The sequence below is a fragment of the Urocampus carinirostris genome, chromosome 20 (genome assembly GCF_059441175.1).
Source record: "Urocampus carinirostris isolate Australia breed hairy pipefish chromosome 20, RoL_Ucar_1.0, whole genome shotgun sequence".
In the NCBI taxonomy this organism is placed as follows: Eukaryota; Metazoa; Chordata; class Actinopteri; order Syngnathiformes; family Syngnathidae; genus Urocampus; species Urocampus carinirostris.
This window is the reverse complement of record NC_142368.1, coordinates 13,872,874-13,894,705: the sequence shown is the minus strand read 5'-3', so window position 1 is coordinate 13,894,705 and position 21,832 is coordinate 13,872,874. Positions and strand designations below refer to the sequence as shown.

Sequence of the window (21,832 nt, the reverse complement as noted above, 5' to 3'; positions counted from 1 at the left end):
TTGCTAATGAGTTTTATAAATGTACGGGTGAAAACGCTTATTTGTACCAGGTTTCATGGATTGTTGCTAGAGAGTTAGGATGAAAAGGTTGAAGGGAAGAAATACAAGAAAATACAAGAAAAATACAAGAAATACAAGGTCTAGGTATAGTGTCTGGCGCTTTTGGTTGTATCAGGTCAAATCTTGTTTCGTAAAGTTATAAGTAAAACTACCTTTTTGTGCTAGGTTTTATGGACTTTCTTGATTAAGGTAACCAATGATCTTCTACTGGCAATGGACTCCGGCGCTTCATCACTCTTGCTGTTGTTGGACCTTAGTGCTGCCTTTGACACTGTGGACCATATCTTACTAGAACGGTTGGAAAAATGGATTGGTCTCCCTGGAACCGTCCTCTTATGGTTCAGATCCTACCTGTCAGATAGGACGCACTGTGTTAAATATGGTGAAATTACATCTGACTCTTTAGTGTTACCTGCGGTGTTCCGCAGGGTTCAGTACTTGGCCCCCTTCTTTTCAGCATTTACATGCTTCCATGAGATGATATTATTCGCAAGTATAATATCAGTTTCCATCGCTACACAGATGACAATTAACTATATCTTCCAAAAGAGGAATTTGACACACTAAAATGTGAAAATATGGAGGCCTGCCTCACTGAGATAAAAGAATGGATGTCTCTCAACTTCTCGCGCCTTAACTCGGAAAATACCGGAATGCTAGTTATTGGTCCATCTAAATGCCGTGACTTGATCTCAAAAACGGCTCTAAACATTGTAAATGGTAATGGTAAATGGTTTGCATTTATATGGCGCTTTTCAAGTTAATGAAGACCTCCGAAAGCGCTTTACTCAGTCAAAAATTTAGGTGTCATATTTAACCCCGATCTGTCCTTTCAAACACACGTTAAGAATATTACTAGCGATTTCCATTCGGGCCCTGGTGATGTGGAACGCTCTTCCCCCTGAGATTCGATCTGCAACCTCAGTGGAAATGTTGAAATCTAAGCTTAAAACACACTTCTACTCTATAGCATATGAAATAGCTATATTTTATGTTGGCAATATATGCGTATTACTTGCCCTCATGTAGGTTTTAGATCAGGGGATGGCGTCATAATAGTCGGTGGTTTGCAATAATCTTTGGTCTGTGCAGCCCTTTGAGACTCCTTGTGATTAAGGGCTATACAAATAAACATGACTTGACTTAAGATTTTTGAGTTTTTCCTTGCCCTCATGTAGGTTCTAGATCAGGGGATGGTGTAATAAGTCTGTGGTTTGCAATAATATTTGGTCTGTGCATCCCTTTGAGACTCTTTGTGATTAAGGGCGTCACAAATAAACATGACTTGACCTGACTATTGAGAGTCAGGAATAGAAGGATGAGGGGAAGAAATAAAAGAGAAAGTTGAAGGGCTTAAAACTGGGCTCTTACTGGGTCTCGTCAGCCCCTCGTGGCTTGCCGGTTCGGTTGTATCGCTTCCAATCTCAAATCTTATATTTTTGTGTGCTAATGCCTATTTGAGCCAGATTTTATGGACTGTATTGTTGCCGGAGATTGAGTATGAAAAGGGCGAAGGGAAGAAATATAAGAAAAAGTGGAGGGACTTGTCATCATCTCTCTCAGGGTCTCGACCAGTGTTCCCTCTAAGCTGCGCGCGTGCGCAATTGTGCACTGCTCGCACATTCTCAGCGCACAAGAAAATCTAGCCAGCGCAAGAAAATGAGGGCTCAAAATTACTAATTAAGAAGCGACTTAAGTCAAAGTGACAGTGCATGAAGGTAAAAATACACAGGTTCCCCTGACGTTGTGTCCTAAATGCGGTATTTTGAAGTCGAGTCGAATTAGAGCAAAGTTGAGTATAGTTAGTAGAGTTTGTCGGGGAACCGGCTTCTCCGGCTCGGCTCATTAAAAGGAACCGGCTCTTTCGAGTCCTAAACGGGTCTTCAGATTGTTTTTGCTTCTTTAATCCCAACATGACCAAATATTATGTAAAGTTATGCACAAAATGACTTAAAGGAAGTGGGGAATAGAACAAAAAAGAAAAACATAGTGAAAAGCTGAGAAGAAAAGAAACAAAAGGAAGAGAAAAAAAGAAGGAAAAATTTAGAAAGAAGCCAGAAAAAAAGAAAAGAAAGATTTGTAGGAAAAAAGTAAATAGAGAACAAAAAAAAAAAGTAACAGCTCGGAAAAAATAAACACAATGAGACTTTTTTTAAAAGGAATTTAAAAAAAAAAGTAGAAAAAAAAACACGGAAAAAAGAAGAAAAATTTTGTGTTGCATTCAAATAATTTCCAATGATATCAATGAATCTTGTTGCCAACATTGTACTTCCACTAAAACATGTGATTAAGTACAGGTCTGTATCTTACGACCGACTAAATAAGCCCCCAAAAATGTTAATATTATGCGACAAAATATATCAGGAAATAAAAAGAAATGGATATCTTGTGAAAGAATTGTAAGAACAAACGACGTTTGTAGGCCGTACAACCTTTGCAATAGTACATGAGTCAATTCGTTCAAAAGAGAAAAATAATTTTGCATTGCCGGGAACTCAGCAAAATGTCACTTGATGTCCAGATTTGGACATGTTTGATAATGACTTAGTTGCCACACTTGGGATTATGGTTGCTCACTGTTGTTTCAAGCGTTGCTCACCGACTTTGTGTGAATGCTCAGACCCGTAAGGAAAATTACAGGGAACATTGGTCTCGACGTACCCTCATTCAGTTGTATAATTTTCGATCGCTTTTCATCAATTCGCCTAAGAAAATGTCTATTTGTAACAGGTTATACAGACTACATTTTTGCTAAGAGAATAAGGAGGAGAAAAAAAACCCAAAATAAAATCATCATCCGGTGAGATTTCAAGTTTAAATTCATAAATCTGTCACCGGTGTTTCCTCTCGAACCGTTTAGCATAATTGCCAGCGTTTTGGCGCTATAACTTTAAAATAATAACGTCTGGGGTGAAACGGCAGCAATTATCCGGCAATAGTCTCATTATTGAAATGGGTGTGAAGTGCTTCATTGCTCTTGCAGGTAAACACACAATTCTTCTCGGGAAATAATGATCAAAAGCGGTTTTTTTTTTCCTTTTGCCGGGGAGAGGCGCCCCAATAACCTCCATTTACGAAGCTTTTTCACGGTATTCACTTAACACCGTGCGCGCCGCTGCCAACGAACATGATTAATGAGTAAACATGACGGCGTTCGGGGAATAACAACGCGTTCCGTCGTCATCATCTGTGCGTTACCCCCGTGGTTTTAATGAATGCGCCGAGGTCACCCAGGGTGTTTATAGGCCGATTCGCAAATGTATGCTTAGCTGGGCTTCGCGTTAAATTCTAATGAAAAATAATTGAAAGAACATTATTAGAAAAGTAGATCACGGCCCGAAAGCAAGCTGCTCACTTTTTCCCAGCGCAGTCCAATTAACTATTCCTTTTAGTGGACTAAGCCATCGTTTTTTTTTTTTTTTGCATTTTTTTGTTGACCGGGCTTCGGTGAGTTCATTAATCATCCTTTCATTTTTTTTAAATTAAAATCTATTAATTTTAATTGCAATAGTTGCTCGATCCAAGCTCTTTATATTGTTTTTCGCTAATTACCTCGTTAATTGCAATCATGAATGTCAGTTTGAGTATAAGGTCCCATGAGGGTTTTTGATGCATTGGTAGGACGCGTCTTTGAATTTTTTTGCATTTTTACTCACAGGGTGACAACAAAAAATGCGTATTTCGGGTTGAAAATTTGTTTAAAGGAAAAATAGTCAAAACATTTTGTGTCAATATGATAAGAACTGTAATTAATTAACAGCAATACCTCGGTACTGGACCATAATTCTTGAGATGGTAGTTCTTTTTTTTTAATGCCATGTATTTATTTTTATACATTCAACCGCATTCCATCCATTCATTATCTACACCGCTTATCCTCAGTAGGGTCGCCGGGGTGCTGGAGCCCATCCTAGCTATCTTCGGGCAGGGGACACCCTGGACTGGTTGCCAGGCAGAGACAGACTACTCACTCGCTCGGACAATTTGGACCAGCCAATTAGTCCTGACATGCATGTTTTTGGAATGTGGGAGAGAACCGGAGTGCCCGGAGGAAACCAAAGCAAGCACGGGGAGAACATGCAAACTCCACACAGGAGGTTCGATCAACCGCATTCCATAATACCCAAAATATGAATTAAAGTAAAACCATAAATACGTGGGACTCAGTTTTAAGTGCAACATCCCGGTTGTGTAATTTTCCTTTTAGATGTGAATACTTTAGCAGTGTCTGAAATAATGTCTGCCCGGACGCCCGGGTCGTGCATCTTTTACACCGGGCGTACATCTTACACAACGTCTCTGCCCGGGTGGCAGAAATATATATATATGTTTTTCGTTTTTATTTATTCATTTATTTTTCCAAATCAAACGTTTGCTTTATTCTGATTTCGAAATTTCTGTTCGTTTGGCAATTTGCATACTCGGCAGCCGATCACATCGAATAACTTTGTGCTTCCGGACTTTCCTCAGTGTTATAAGGTCGTGCATTTGCATATCATTTTCCGAAGTAGACGCACAGAGAACACAAGAAAAATGGATCAGTGGTTAGGAATCAAGGCAAAACCCTCAGCCCCAGGAGAAAGATTCAAAAGAAGCAAACCAAATTTATGATGCTACAAAACGTAAACAATCATTAAAAGCATTGCGGAGAGAGGAGTTCACGTGGCTTGTAGCAGACGACGCAACGCAAACATTGCATGAATGAAGAAGAGTAAATCCAGGTACATGCAGATGGAAAACAGCGATGTTATATACATACAATGAATGTTATAAGTAGATTTATAACAAACTTAATTTTAAAGTGTTCTGTTATATGTTCTGATTATTAATCCCTAATACTTTGCAATATTTTTTTTTTGCAATTAGTCATCTTATTGTGTTTGAAGTTGTGAAAAATGGGGCAGCCAACTATATCGCTGGGCAAGCAACTTTTCAGAGTTGTCTGCCCCGGTGTCCGCTAACTTTTTGTCCTGAGTTACTGACACTGTATTAGATGTGAATTTTTTATACTTGTACGCTTTGCCAATTGGAGTGCAACTATAATTGAAATGTAGCAAAATATAATAATAAATGTGATTATGATTAACCTGATAATTGTTTGAATGTGGCCATAATAAAGATTAAGTTATAAGCAGTGATCCCTCTAATGCTCGCACATTCTCAGCGCACAAGAAAATCGAGCCAGCGCACAAAGATCAGGACTCAAAATTACTAATTAAAAAGCGACTTAAGTCAAAGTTACGGTGCATTAAGGTAAAAATACACGGGTTCCCCTGACGTTGTGTCCTAAATGTGGTATTTTGAAGTCGAGTCGAAGGAGAACGAAGTTGAGTAAAGTTAGTAAAGTTTGTGGGGGAACCGGCTTCTTCGGCTCGGCTCACTAAAAGGAACCGGCTCTTTCGGGTCCTAAACGGCTCTTCGGGTTGTTTTTGCTTCTTTAATCCCAACATGACCAAATATGAAGTAAAATGATGCACAAAATGACTTAAAGAAAGGGGGGATAGAACAAAAAAGAAAAAAAAATACCAAAATGAAAAAGTAGTGAAAAGCTGAGAAAAAAAGAAACAGAAGGAAAAGAAAAAGGAAGGAAAAATTTAGAAAAAAAACAGAAAAAAAGAAAAAGAAATGTAGGAAAAAAGTCAATAGAGAACACAAAGAAAAAAGTAACAGCTCGGAAAAAATAAACACAACAAGATTTTTTTTAAAGAAATTTAAAAAAAAGTTGAAAAAAAAAACACGGAAAAAAGAAGAAAAAGTTTGCATTGCATTCAAATAATTTCCAATTGTATCAAGTGAATTTTGTTGCCAACATTGTACTTCCACTCAAAAATGTGATTAAGTACAGTTTTGTATCATACAACCAACTCAATAAGCCCTCAAAAATGTTAATATTATGTGACAAAATATATCAGGAAATAAAAAGAAATGTGAAAGAATTGTAAGAACAAACGACGTTTGTAGGCCGAACAACCTTTGCAATAATACATAAGTCAATTCATTCAAAAGAGAAAAATAATTTAGCATTGCCGGAAACTCAGCAAAATGTAACTTGATGTCAAGTTTTGGACATGTTTGATAATGGATTAGTTGCCACACTTGGGATTATAGTTGCTCACTGTTGTTTCAAGCGCTGCTCACCGACTTTGTGTGAAAGCTCAGACCCGTGAAAAATTAGAGGGAACTTTGGTTATAAGTGAAATTTCCTTTGTAATAATAATGTATCACAACAGTAGTGTAATTTTGTGTAGTGCAGCAGACCGGAAGGGACAGTCCCTCTCACTGGAGACTTAGTCAGTCCATCAACCGACTTAAATCCGAAGCGGTCTGGACTTCACTGAGTTCTTAACGCATGAATCAGACATTGTCTGGCGCTGGACATGACCCCGAGACTGAACTCCGATACTCGGCGGCAACAGGAGAATGGCGAACAAGCAGAGGAGTATAGCGGGGGGGTGGACCGGGGTAGAGTTGGGACTGCTCCCAGACCAACTGAGGGGGAGCAGGGGGATCCAGCACAAGGAGAAGCCTGTTCTGGTTTTTTTCTCCGCTCGGCTCGTACCGCAAGGACCGAGAAAATATATTAAAATTCCGTAATACCAGCAAAACTGTAATTACGGGCAAACAGAAGAATGAGGGTTAATTGAAGTTAAGAGTCTAAAACAAAACAGAAAATGTGCATATAGACGAGGGGCAAAGCTCTGTTCTGGAGCAGCGGATTCCTCAGACTGCTTTTAAAAACAAACACATCATTCCGTCGTTCCGAGAGAATGCTTTAAGTGTATATTTTGGGGAAGATAATACCTGCCTGTTTAAGCACCAATCATTAGATTATAGTCAACTTTCAGGAGATGAGAAAAACACCGAGCTGCTTAGGAGAGCTGAGAATTCGAGACGTAGCCCCCCCCCCGCCCTGGATTCGGTACTGAATTCCACCGCCTGCTGTTTTTATCCCGCAGTTATAATCTCCCTCTCGTGACCGTCCTTGCACTCCCGGTGCGTGTCGAAGTCGATGATAATTAGGCGAAAATGTTTGCTGTGTTGGTCAGTCTTTGGTTTCACGTCTGGGAACGCCCATGCATTACCGATAACGGATTTTCAGTGAATAGTCATTTCTTGTTCGGCAAAAAAAATGGTCGAAAAGACGTTGACAAGGCGTTAAATAGATGCAAAAATGATGTCTATGACAAGGTAAGTATTTAGCGATATTTTTGTAATGTATATATTTGTATTTATTTTAGACACTTATTCTGATATAATTTGCATGGGTGAACGAAAAAGGAGGGGCGGAACAAACGCGGGGTGCCGAGTTTAAGTGGGGACCGCTAAAGGTGAGGGACAGACAAGGAAAGAAGAGGGGGTAAAAAGTTGGTTAAAGAAAAAGGAGTTGCGTGAGTAAATGTGTTCATCCGATATATTTTTCCCACCCTTACCTTTGGAAATATACACTTTTTTCCTTGGATTACTTTCAACGGGACCCGGACTCTGCAGGTCTGCATCAAACCTTAAGTACCGATATCATTTTCCGTTCTTTTTGCCGGCTGTGATTTTTGGACTGTGGACTTTAATGAAGGACATTTAGTTTCAATCGCGGGACTTGAAGTCGGGTTTGGGTTCGTTTTGTGTTTGTGTTACATGTTTAAATGTGGGCGCATGCGGCTTATATACAGGTGCGGCTTGTGTATGTACAAAATCGGTTTTCCTCTTAAAATGTGGTGGGTGCGGCTTATAATCAGGTGCGCTCTATCGTCCGGAATTTACGGTAGATATTTTACTAAGCTAGCGTTTTAGCGTCGTTTTAGCATCGCATCCAAGGAATCTACTGCATAAAACGCCGTACATCGTAACTCTTTGACGTTGACTCAAATGTTCCGGTTGAAGTCATGCATTTGCATTAAGGTCCTAATAAATCTTTGTGCGGAAGATCGTTTCAGTTGCAATGCAAAAAACTTCAAGGACACGATTAACTCCTAGGTGAGCACTCACTCTGTTATACTTTTGGTCTACATGTCCGGGAAGCCTGACAGCATTGGAAATTACGGGGTCTTGTATGAACTGCAAGGACGAGCGGTTTGAACAATCTGGTCATTTGCCATCACATCTGGACTATGAAAGAGGTCTTATTATATACCCCGTCGCTATTCTTGGCAAAGCACGCCCCTGCATACCGTCCTAAAACCGGAGGCGATCTTGGATTCTCCGGCTAAGCAATTTATCAGACGACGAGTTTATGATATGGAATAACTTAACAGGTGACTTTTCAAAAATGGTTTGCTGCGAGAGTACATCAAGAATGACCAGATTCGATCTTAGACGACGATCCCCCTAAAAAAACACGACCCCGTTTATGGACCGTGATCAAGACCGCCGGTGTTTGCTTTGGAACTTTCTGAATGTCCTCCTGAACTCGGTCCGGACCGTCTGCCAGCAGGAGTTACTGGGCACGGCTCGGCGGGGGTCCGACCGGTTGATTTTCCTCGGCGACCGCGGCCGAACTTTCAGCCGACTCGCTCGCTTTTTCGATTCTTCGTCCCCGTCTCCCTTTCACACCCAGTGTTCTCGTTTGCCCGGCGTCCCTTCGTCCTAGACGCATGATTTTTGCTAGGGACGCATAGTCTCAAATCAACGTGCGTCCCCGGGACGCAACTTTTTTGACACAAAATTGTCATTATTACCCGATTACTTTTTTTTTTTTTTCCCAAAGATTTACAGCACTCCAAACTTTTCGTCAGGCAGATCCGCCATTGTTGTTTAGGTCTCGCGGTTCGAGTTTTGGTCCGCACGCCGATCTTGGCAAACGAGATCTCGTTGCTTCGAGAAGACGTCATTGTTGTGGTGGTGTCGTCGAGTGAAGGTGTAAATCAACACAAAATTGGTCATTTCTTCAGTGTCAGTATTAAGTCGAAACATAATGCAGAAAGTGATGACAACGGAATTAATTCCGGCATGAAAAAACAGAGTAGAAATTTTTCGGAAGATCGCGGAGGCAAAGAAAACACGTGCGTTGAAGCCAACGACTCGACGAAAGAAAAAAAACAAAAGAATACTTCTAGCAAGGAAAGGACTTTTCTGCCAAAATGGACTAAATTATATTCCTGGTGACGCTATGAGGAGGATGATAATGAATTGGACTTTGAGAAGGTATTACAACTGTGGCGGGACAGCAAACCACAAAGAATATACCTGTATGAACTGAAAAATCTGAAGTGATAACTTGCTTTGTATTACCAATTAACTGTGATGATTAAAACTGCATGAATATATAGACTAATATTACAGCAATATTATTTTCCATAATGTACAATATTTTTGTGAACTGAAAAATCTCAAGTAATAACTGCTTTGTATTACCAATTAACTGTGGTGATTAAAACTGAATGAAAATATAGATTTATATTATACATCTGTCGCCGATTTACAATTTCAACCTCGATAACAGAAAATTTTGGGGACCCATAGATCTCTGTTGGAACCAGTGGTACCTATAAGCTGCACGCATGCGCAATTGCGCACTGCTCGCATATTCTCAGCGCACATGAAAATCTAGCCAGCGCACAAAAATGAGGGCTCAAAATTACTAATTAAGAAGCGACTTAAGTCAAAGTTACAGTGCATGCATGAAGGTAAACATACACGGGTTCCCCTGACGTGGTGTCCTAAATGCGGCATTGTGAAGTCGAGTCGAAGTGGAACGAAGTTTAGTAAAGTTAGTAGAGAACCGGCTTCTTCGGCTCGGCTCACTAAAAGGAACCGGCTCTTTCGGGTCCTAAACGGCTCTTCAGGTTGTTTTTTCTTCTTTAATCCCAAAACGACCAAATATTATCTAAAATTATGCACAAAATGACTTAAAGGAGGGGGGGAATAGAGCAAAAAGAAAAAATACAAAAATGAAAAAGTAGTGAAAAGCTGAGAAAAAAAGAAACAAAAGGATGAGAAAAAAAGAAGGAAAAATTTAGAAAAAAGCCAGAAAAAAAGAAAAGAAAGAAATGTAGGAAAAAAGTAAATAGAGAACAAAAAGGAAAAAAGTAACAGCTCGGAAAAAATAAACACAATGAGATTTTTTTTAAAAGGAATTTAAAAAAAAGTAGAAAGAAAAGACGGAAAAAGGAAGAAAAAGTTTGTGTTGCATTCAAATAGTTTCCAATGATATCAAGTGAATCTTGTTGCCAACATTGTACTTCTGCTAAAATATGTGATTAGGTACAGTTCTGTATCTTACAACCGACTCAATAACCCCCAAAAATGTTAATATTATGCGACAAAATAGATCAGGAAATAAAAGAAATGGATATCATGTGAAAGAATTGTAAGAACAAACGACGTTTGTAGGCCGTAGAGAAAAGAGAAAAATCCTTTTGCATTGCCGGAAAGCAAAATGTAACTTGATGTCAAGTTTTGGACATGTTTGATAATCAATTATCTTGCCACACTTGGGATTATGGTTGCTCACTGTTGTTTCAAGGGTTGCTCACCGACTTTGTGTGAACGCTCAGACCCGTAAGGAAAATTACAGGGAACATTGGTTGGGACCCATAGATTTTTGAGCATGCGAATCCTTGGGACCCATCACTTTTCACAGGTAAAACGAACACTGCACACATCGTAAAAACATCATTTGTCTCTGGGATCTCGTCTTTTCTTTCCGACTGTCATTTACTAGCAAAGTCGGAGGCCCATCAGTATTACTTTTGCGGCGCTAATGCATTCGGTGACTCATATTACATGTTTCCAAACTGCCGCCGACGATTGGATCGGAAAAAAAAGACGGAAGACGTATCCTCTCACATCAAAGCCAAAGATGCTTCGGAGACGAGGAGGATTAATACTTTGCAGTCGTGTTTCATGTGGCGGCAACGGCGCAAACTGTTTATGTTCCGCGTCTTCGCTGCAGTTCGCTCTATTTTGCTCGTCGTGATTTCGCCAGCAGGTCTACGCTTAGCCAAGGGATAAGTCATGTAAACCTAAGAAGACTCCTTTTATTTTATTTTTTATTTGCCTTTGACTGTAATCCCGTCATAGGTTTCACAAAAGTGGAACTGAAAGCAGCCAAGACCTACACCAGGGCCAGATGATACAAATATTTTCTCAGCACATCCCGACTGCGTGCTGTTTCTATTGGGTGCAGCAGTTTTTTACGACTTACCGTATTTCTGTTCAGGGTCAGGCTGTCAGGGTTGGGTAGGGTTACTTTAACTGGATTACTTTCAATGACTTTTGGATTACTCCAATACCAAAGATGCTAATAAAAGACAAAATAAACTAATTATGAATAAAATGATGACTCACAGCACGTGGTAAGCTTTCTCTCCTGGCTTTGATCTCTTTGATCTCCGACAAAACTAACATAAAATGCAGGGTTGGGTAGGGATACTTAAACTGGATTACTTTCAATTACTTTTGGATGACTCCAATACCAAATATGCTAATAAAAGACAAAAGAAACTAAATACGAATAAAATGATGACTCACAACACGTGGCAAGCTTTCTCTCCTGGCTTTGATCTATTTGATCTCCGACAAAACTAACCTAAAATGAAAATAAATCCAAACAGCTTGCCAACATCATTTTTGCCGTTCCATGTGTTCAGTTACTCCCCAAGCCTGCACAAAATTTAGTAATTGTATTCATATTTAGTTTATTTAGTCTTTTATCAGCATATTTGGTATTGGAGTAATCCAAAAGTAATTGAAAGTAATCCAGTGAAAGTAACCCTACCCAACCCAGCAGGCTGTACATTTAATTCTGTTCCATAACCACCCGTACTTTGACACAAATCTCAACTATCAATAAATATAACTTCAATACAAAGTATTATTTATGTCAAATTTGACTTAAGCGGTCAAAATCCTTTTTACAAATGTATCCATTTATAATTAATACAAAGTATCATGGCCGAAATTTCAACTTTAAAATTGTTACAGTAGGGATCTGTATTAGTGTGTATTCCTAGATTTTCTGGGGGTTTGAACAATTTTATTGACACTATTAACAGCAAATAAACAATGCGAGGTTTAAACAATTTTTCTCGACAATTTTAACAGCAATTAAGCATATTCACAATTTCGTTATATCCGACAATACGACGTTTTAACATTTTTTTCCGACATTTTTAATAGCAATTAAACACACAATTTCATTATATCATATCCCAACAATATGAGGTTTGAACAATTGTTATCGACACTTTTACTCTATAGCATACAAATAACCTAAACCTCTTATATGTAATAACTTGTGAAGCCCTTAGAGACTAATTGTGATTAAGGGCTATACAAATAAAAATGACTTGACTTGACACTTTTAACAGCAGTTAACCAACAGAGTTGGGTAGGGTTACTTTAACTGGATTACTTTCAATGACTTTTGGATGACTCCAATACCAAATATGCTAATAAAAGACAATAGAAACTAAATAGGAATAAAATTGTGACTCACAACACGTGGCAAGCTTTCTCTCCTGGCTTTGATCTCTTTGATCTCCGGCAAAACGGACATCAAATGCGACAGAAACAAAATGAAAATCAATCCAAACAGCTTGCCAACATAATTTTTGCCATTCCATGTATTCCGTTACTCCCCAAGCCTGCACAAAATGTAGTGATTTTATTAATATTTAGTTACTTTTGTCTTTTATTAGAATATTTGGTATTGGAGTAATCTAAAAGTAATTGTAAGTAATCAATTTAAAGTAACCCTACCCAACCCTGTTAACCAATGTGTAAAGGGCAATACTATTGTGCAAGGGCATAGCTCTGTCTTCTCAAGTGGGATTCCATCCCACCCTCCCAAGCAGCATCCTCCAGTCCTCTGCCCAGAATGCTCAGATGGGTCCTCTCCCTCCTTGCTTCTACCTTCCACAACCTAGATACTTCAATGCCACAAATCACTCTAGTACTTGTAGTAAAGAGAAGAATGATACGTGCAAACTCATACTTTATACACCGGAGCCACATCCTCCAAATGGGAGGTGGCTAGAGTCAAGAACACATTCATATTCCTGACTCTTTCTGGGAGATTGATACAGAGGAGGGGATTCCCAGCCCCCTCGTTCAACCCAACTGATGTGTTGAGAGTCATTAGGTGACCAAACACCCCGATTCCAATCCCTAAGGGGAGGCAATGAGTACCAATGTTGTAAGTCTTAGGTATGACTCGGTCGAGGCTTGAACCAGCAACCTCCCAGTCTCGAGGCGGGCGCCCTACCCCCAAGAGCACCGAGCAAACTCCTACGTACTCGCTGAATAATTTCAAGTCTATTGGTTAATTAATTGAGAAAATTTTTGTTTTGTTCACTGCCTGCACAGCAAAAATGCTACATTCCATTCATGGTGGATACCACAGTTGTATCCATCCACATACAGTGTATGTCTAAGCTTCCGCTCAGCCAAGCATCTTCAACCTGCTGCCGTCTAAAAGACAGAAGCAGCAGGCTCAAGGACAGATTCTTCCATCATGCTGTCAGGACTGAACTTTCTCCTTGGCCCTACCTCTTCCCACTCCTCTGTCTTTGAAAACCTGATGCATTTTTAAATCCATATTATATATATATGTACATAATAAATATTGCATTTAAATGCATGATTTTATCTAATTTTGACCCGGTTCCTATTTGGTATTTGTATTGTGTCTATTGCATGTTTGCACACGGGGAAGAGGAAGTAATTTAATCTGTGCTATATGTGCGTGCATACAGAATATTTAACAATAACATTTAAGTTGAAGTACAATCACAACTTGTAAACATGGACTTACACTATATATAGATGTATACAACTTTGATATCCACTATATGTAAGTGACATTTTCGCCCTGGTGGCAGAGAAGAAAGTAGGAATGTCCTGGATAGTTTGCATTTAAACGTACCCAAAAGCTAAATTGAGGACAAATCAAAGATGAGTTTCTTGATTGCGAACATATTGTCTTGTATTTCGCTTCCTGAGTATTCAAAATCTAGCAAGCCACTTTTTTGAAACGGGTATAGTAAGCAATGTTGCCTCTAAGCTAAGTGTGTGCGCAATTTTGCACTACCCAGAGCTTTTCCGCGCACGAGAAAATCTAGCCAGCTCACAAAAATCAGGGCTCCAAATTTGCTAATTGAGAAGCGAATTAAGTCAATGTTACAGTGCATGAAGGTAAAAATACACGGGTTCCCCTGACGTTGTGTTCTAAATGCGGTATTTTGAAGTCAAGGTCGAAGTAGAACAAAATTGAGTAAAGTCAGTAGAGTTTTTCGGGAACCGGCTTCTTCGGCTCGGCTCACTAAAAGGAACCGGCTCTTTCGGGTCCCAAACGGCTCTTCAGGTTGTTTTGCTTCTTTAATCCCTACACGACCAAATATTATGTAAACTTGTGCACAAAATGACTTAAAGGAAGGGAGGAATAGAACAAAAAAGAAAAAAATACCAAAATGAAAAAGTAGTGAAACGCTGAGAAAAAAGAAACAAAAGAGAAAAAAGAAGGACAAATTCAGAAAAAAGCCAGCAAAAAGAAAAGAAAGAAACAAAGGAAAAAAAGTAAATAGAGAACAAAAAGAAAAAAGTAACAGCGAGGAAAAAATAAACAATGAGATTTTTTTACAGGAATTTCAAAAAAATAGAAAAAAAACAGGGAAAAAGAAGAAAAAGTTTGTGTTGCATTCAAATAATTTCCAATGATACCAAGTCAATCTTGTTGCCAACATTATACTTCCACTAAAAAATGTGATTAAATACAGTCGTGTATCTCGCAACTGACTCAATAAGCCCCCAAAAATGTTAGTATGATGTGACAAAAGATAACAGGAAAAAAAAAGAAATTGAAATCTTGTGAAAGAATTGTTGTAAAAAGAAATGACGTTTGTAGGCCGTACAAACTTTGCAATAATACATGAGTCAATTCCTTCAAAAGTGAAAAAAAAAAAATTGCATTGCCGGAAATGTAACGTGATGTCAAGTTTTGGACATGTTTGATAATGGATTAGTTGCCACACTTGGGATTGCTGTTGCTCACTGTTGTTTCAAGCGTTTCTCACCGACTTTGTGTGAACGCTCAGACCAGTAAGGAAAATTACAGGGAACATTTATATTAAGTACTAAAAGATACAAAGAGTGTTCGATCAGAACAAGCAATGCTTCGTTTTAATTTGAATCAGTGCGATTAAGAATTGATTGGATAGAGCTCAATTAGCAGCGGGACAGTACAATTTATTTTTTTTAAATTATTCATAAACGTTTCATACTGTAAACCTGCTGTTACATTTCAAGATATCTCTCCAAAAAAATATGATTGGACGAGTCTGTTTGAATCATCAAAATGGAGCGATTCAATTCAGTCCAATTCGATTCACTTGCTTCATTCTAATTAAAAAAACACATTTTCTGTTTAGCTTTTGGTTATAGCTGTACATTTTCCTCCTTCACATTATTTTTGGTACGTTAATAGTCCTTCTCAGAGTTACCGTGACATCGAGCGCCTAAAGGCAAAAAAATAAAACATTTTCCTCCATTTAGCTCGGATTTCACCGTCACATGTTCCGAGTTATATCCCGGGAGTGACGCAAAGGGACAGTTAGAAATCGGATTTGGATAGCTAGGCTAACTCGGAAATTTGATTGGAATCGGATTTCGCGCCACCTACGGCATAACTCGCAGTTATTTTTTGATAAAGAAAAAAAAAAAAAACGGCTCAGATTCCAATCTCGATCGGGCCGGATCGGTTTTTGCCAGTGTAAACATAAAACGTATTAGTCATTAATCGGATCCGTCTGGAACGTCTCCTTTGTCTGACACTTCTTCTGTGACATCATCTTTTTAGGAGCTGTTGCAAAATCCAAACAAAGCAAAGGAGAAACTTCAAAAAGTTAAAGCCGCAGAGGCGTTATGCAACTCCCTCGATTTATTGTAATGGATTTTGCTTTTGTCTGTGTCATAAATCGGTGTGTCATCACAATGTAACAAATCTGTGATTCATAAGTATACAAATACGTACAGTAAACCCCTGGTGTCCCTGGCGTCAATGCCTTCACTTTATCCTTTAAAAAAAAAAAGAATCCATTTACTTTGAATGAATGAATGAATGAATGAATGAAAACCTTATTCGAACATCAAAATAAAAACAGAACAAAAACAATAACTCAACAACAAAATAGAATAGAATAGAATATGCCTTTATTGTCATTGTTACAAAATGGGATATGCTGTGACAACGAAATTGGACGACTCCAGGTCCACATTTACAGTGAGGATAAGGAAACAAAGAGATAAAGGAACAAAGAACTAACTGTCTTTGTTGTAAGTAGGCTTTGTTTTCCTTCGGAGGGAGGGGGGGTGGGGGGGATGATGGGGGTCAGGGACAAACAGAGTTGGTGGATACAACCGGAATGTTTGCTGTTTGATCTTACATCACACATAGTCCAGTGTTTTTCCCGAATTGCTCAGTCCACATATTGAATGGATTTGGGAGTACAGTCCATAGAAACATATGCTTATATTCCCTACCCCTTTATCTTTCCCACCAAATATATCAATGATATAACAACAATTGTAATGACATTAATAATAACAGTTATAAGAATAGCAACAATAACACGAAGTTAACTAGACGTACTATTCCCCCCACAGAACCAAGTAAAAAATGACAGAAACATCTCTCCGAGTTAAAAACTTTATGCTAACTCATAATGCTAACTACCGGGGTTATATATATACATGCCGGGATCATCTTCAAGATCAAACACAACTTTTACAATTGCCGCGGGAATTGTCTAGTTTGTATTTATATTTGAACACGTGAATAGTTGGAATTGTTTGATCTCGTCTTGTAAATTATTCCAAAGTTTGACTCCACACACAGACACACACATACTTTTCCTGGTGGTTCTCACCTTTGGGATTATGAATTCAGTACAGCCCCTTAAGGTATAATTTCCCTCTTTCCGAATGAATCATTTATGGATGTTTTTGTTGACCTTAATTAGCAGGTGTGCAGTGAAAAATTTTACTAAATCATCCAATTTTAATCATTTGGACTGCAGGAATAAAATATGAGTATGATTTCGATATCCTACCCTGTGTATGGTTCTAATTGCACGTTTTTGGAGGATAAAAAGGGGCTGGAGTCAACTTTTGTAATTATTGCCCCAGACTTCTGAACAATATGTTAAGTATGGCAGAACTAGAGAACAATATAATACAGTGGGACCTCGCTACTTCACGGTTCCACGTCCGCAGGTTCAGAGCTTCGCGGGTCTAAAAAATAATAATAATAGAATAAAATATTTTTTTGAAGGGACGTCGCTTCTTCGCGGATTTTCACGTGTGGTTTTGGTCCCAATTAACCGGGTCTAAAAAATAATAATAATAAAATAAAATATTTAAAAAAAAAATAAAAAAAAATATATATATATATACATATATATATTAAGCATTTTTGAAGGGGCGCCGCTAATTAGCAGATTTTCACTTTTCGCGGGTGATTTTGGTCCCCATTAACCGCGATAACCGAGGGATTACTGTAAATACAATGCATTATAGTTTAAATGATTTTGGCTCCATTAATTATCAAAATGCTTTTAGATACTTTAGTTTGTATGTGTCTGATGTGTGTTTTCCAGTCTATTATGACCACTAAAAAATTAATTTCAAGACCAATTTCTGATACAGCGTCTATTCAAATAATTTCCAATAATATCAAGTGAATCTTGTCGCCAACATTGTACTTCCACTAAAAAATGTGATTAAGTACAGTTCTGTATCTTACAACCGACTCAATAAGCCCCCAAAAATGTTAATATTATGCAACAAAGTATATCAGGAAATAAAAAGAAATGGAAATCTTGTGAAAGAACTGTAAGAACAAACGACGTTTGTGGGCCGTACAACCTTTGCAATAGTACATGAGTCAATTCATTCAAAAGAGAAAAATAATTTTGGGTTGCCGGAAACTCAGTAAAATGTAACTTGATGTCAAGTTTTGGACATGTTTGGTAATGAATTATCTTGCCACACTTGGGATTACGGTTGCTCACTGTTGTTTCAAGCGTTGCTCACCAACTTTGTGTGAACGCTCAGACCCGAAAGGAAAATTACAGGGAACATTGCCTGTGACACAAAATGATGCATCTGCCTCCAAATATTAACAGTATTTATTGAGTCATTTGTGCCCACCCACTCTTTGCGCCTCGTACTAACCGGCTGAAAATAATCACAACTGTATTTATAGAGCGGAATTACGTCTCCCAGGTGCTATACAGTTGTGTCTTTGTTTGAGGACAAAATAAGCTTCTCTGAGTGAACGTGGCCACAGGCGAGTATCCAGCTGAACCGCATTCCACTTTCACATGACCTTGAAGCGGACCTGGCCCGGAGCTAGCGCCGCTTCATTTTGGAAGCCGCGCCCACTTAGGGTTAAGGAACGTATGGCTCGCGAGCCAGATATGGATTTTTCATGACTACATTTGGCTCTGAGATAAAAATAAGGGCCATAGTCATCTACTCTGCGAGTTCCCGATTGAAGTGTACAGTATATGCAGCCGAAACAACACAATATGCTTGTTGTTCGGTCCAAAATATCAAGGACAAAGTCTCAACTCCATTTTTTACACCAACAAACCTATTTTGGCTGTATGTCTCTAAGGCAGGGATGTCAAACTCTCTATTTTGGGGGCCACGTGGTGATGAAATGAAATGATCTGCATTTATATAGCGCTTTTCAAGTCAAGACTTCCTAAAGCGCTTTACAATGTGCTCCATATTTCCCTTGCAGCCATGTAAGGCGCTAACCTGCTTATTGGGGGCATTAGGGGTTCAGTGTCTTACCCAAGGACACTTCGACATGTAACACGGAGGAGCCGGGATTCGAACAGCGATCTCTTGATCCCAAGACGAGCGCTCTACCTCCTGAAACACTGCCGCCCCCTCCCCCTTTTGCATCCACCCACTAACAACATTCTCACTGGGGCCAGACTAGTCAATGAGAGTGAAAAAGAAAGAAACAGAAAAAGAGAAAAGAGACAGAGAAAGAGACAGAGAGAAATACAAATAGAGAAAGAGAAAGACCGAGAAAGAGTGAAATAAATACAGTACAGCGCAGTTGTGTTGGGAGTCTGTCCCTGTGTGCCCTGTGATTGGCTGGCAACCAGTTCAGGGTGTCCCCTGCCCACTGCCCGATGATTGCTGGGATGGGCTCCCGCACCCTCGCGACCCTACTGAGGATAAGCGGTGCAGCTAATGCGATGAGATGAGACAATGTTCTCACTCTTTGCATGTTCTAGAATTGGCGTATCCCTTCAAGCAAAAATAGTTACTGACCCCTGACTCATTGTTTTTGTCCTTCTGTTGCCTTGCTGTGTACATCTCAGTCGGACAGGAACCATGGCGTACCCGCTCCCTCCTAAGATGGTTAGTGCGTACACCTGCTCCGTGTTCGGTCGGGGTTAATGACGCGTATTAATCGGGCCGTGCCCAAACTACGCCGAAAAACGATTAATGGTTTGTATCCGTTATGCGATAATCATATTAACATTTACGTTTTAACGCTGAGAGGCGGAATAAAAAAATAGGGGAAAAAAAGCCTAGAATACATGAATACATTTGCCCCGCCCCTTTTCCACGACATCAACCGAACACATGGAGCGGGAAATGAGTTGAAAAAAAACCCCAAATAAACAGCCTTTTTTTTTTTTTTTTAAATTGGCACTTTACATCGAATTAATCACAGCAGGTGTTTATTCCAGTGTTTTACGATTTGGGTTTAATCCATTTGGATTAAATGCCTATTAGAGATCTTTCCTTTTTAAGACTACCGGCCGATTCAACTAAATACCAAACAGTGGCTGAATGATTCAGAATGTTAATAAAATACTTCATTATGCAACTATAACGTTTGAACATAACTGGAGTAAAATATATGGACTACGCAAACAAAAATATAAATATAAATGAAGGAATTGAAAAAAGTCACAAATAAAATCAAATACCTAATATTCTCAATAAAAATTGTCAAAATATAATGAAAAATGTGTCAGAACTGATTATATATATATATAGATTGAAAAACAAAGATTCTGTAAAAAAAAATAAAAAATAATAATAAAATAATTCAATGACATAAATAATATATATAATTTGAGTAATGACTAAACAGCTAAATATGTAAAAAAATTAAAACAAATTATAAACATTTTACCTATTTATGTATGAATGAAGAATAAATAAGAAATTCATCAAATAAAGAACTTTAATGAAATATATGTAATATAGATCAATTCATAAAAAATAAAATACATTTGAATATAAAAATATGTATTAAAAAACTAAAACACGAAAAAATGTCCATATACATGATGAAATAATCAAAATTAGATCAAATGAATAAATTAAATAATCCCATGAGTTAAAAATTAAATAAAAATAGGAAATGAAACAATTATATGAATATAAACATCTAAATATAAATGATGTCATGACAATAAGTTAAATTAAATTTAAATAAAGAAATGAATGAATGAATAAATGGATATAGGTAAATAAAAATACCAAATTATATAGATAAAAGCAAATAGTTAAAATAAATTTAAAAAACAATGTTTAAAAAAACTTCATAAGGGTGAAAGGATGAAAACAAGGTAAAATAAAAAACAAAAAAATCACTCTTTTATAACTGTGTTAAAAACATTTAAATAATTGGCAAAATGATACACAGCAAAAACAAAAAATAAAAAAAAACATTTCAACAAGTCATGCCTTTACACTAGAAATTAACACATTCATGCAAACAATAGATGGTTATTGCTACACATGAAAAATGAGACCTACATATGTCTTATTATATAACCTCATAGAGTCAAGTCATGTTTATTTGTTTGGCCCTTAATCACAAAGAGTCTCAAAGGGCTGCACAGACCACAGATTATTGCAAACCACAGACTATTATGACACCATCCCCTGATCTAAAACCTACATGAGGGCAAGGAAAAACTCAAAAATCTCAAGTCAAGTCATGTTTATTTGTTTGGCCCTTAATCACAAAGAGTCTCAAAGGGCTGCACAGACCACAGATTATTGCAAACCACAGACTATTATGACACCATCCCCTGATCTAAAACCTACATGAGGGCAAATAATACAAAGATGTTGTCAACATGAAATAAAGGTTATTCATATGCTAAAGAATAGAAGTTTAGATCCAAACATTTCCACTAAGAGTGCAACTTAAACAGAGTCATTTATAATCCACAAATGACTATTTATAATCTCTGTGTGTGTGTTTGTACAGACTGAGGAGATAATTTCTTCCTCATGCCATGAGGCTCTTTAACTCCACCCGGGGGAGTAAAAGCCCACATTAAACCACACCCCCACATTTGCATATTACCCTATTTTTATTACAGTGTGTATTTTGTGTAGCACTATTTAAATACTCTATATCAACATTGGGTATTTATGTATTATATTCCTTTTACTTATTATTGTTTTATTTTCAACACAAGGATACTGCTGGAAGTGTGAATTGCCCTACGGGTAGGAATAAAGTATCTATCAATAATCTCACTAAAATAATTTTACAAAATGCCAGTTTTGAGTCAATGAATGGCTTTTCCTCAGTTGCGTTTTCCAAGACGCGTTCGGGGACATCCGGTGCTTGGAAAACTCCCCACTTAGTGTGGCAGCCCAAAAGAGGGAAATAATGAGGGGTTAAGTACATTTGCAATAGAAATCTTCTCTCTGTGGTGCGTTTGAGTTTTTATGAAGGCAAATTGTCGCCGCTTTAATGTGTGCGCTGCTTCTGTTAGGGAGG

At 38.2% G+C, this 21,832-nt stretch overlaps 1 long non-coding RNA gene across 2 annotated transcripts in view; it reads right to left on the bottom strand.

Moving 5' to 3' along the window:
• Positions 1–21,832, bottom strand: part of LOC148346307 (uncharacterized) — a 530,417-nt gene that overhangs the window by 172,723 nt on the left and 335,862 nt on the right. The window contains exon 1 of one of the 2 annotated variants that reach the window (XR_015848225.1): positions 213–389. The exons of the other annotated variant lie outside the window; for it this stretch is intronic. This is a non-coding gene — a long non-coding RNA (uncharacterized LOC148346307). Of the gene's footprint in view, positions 1–212; positions 390–21,832 lie in introns of those variants that run through there. 2 annotated transcript variants of the gene reach the window in all.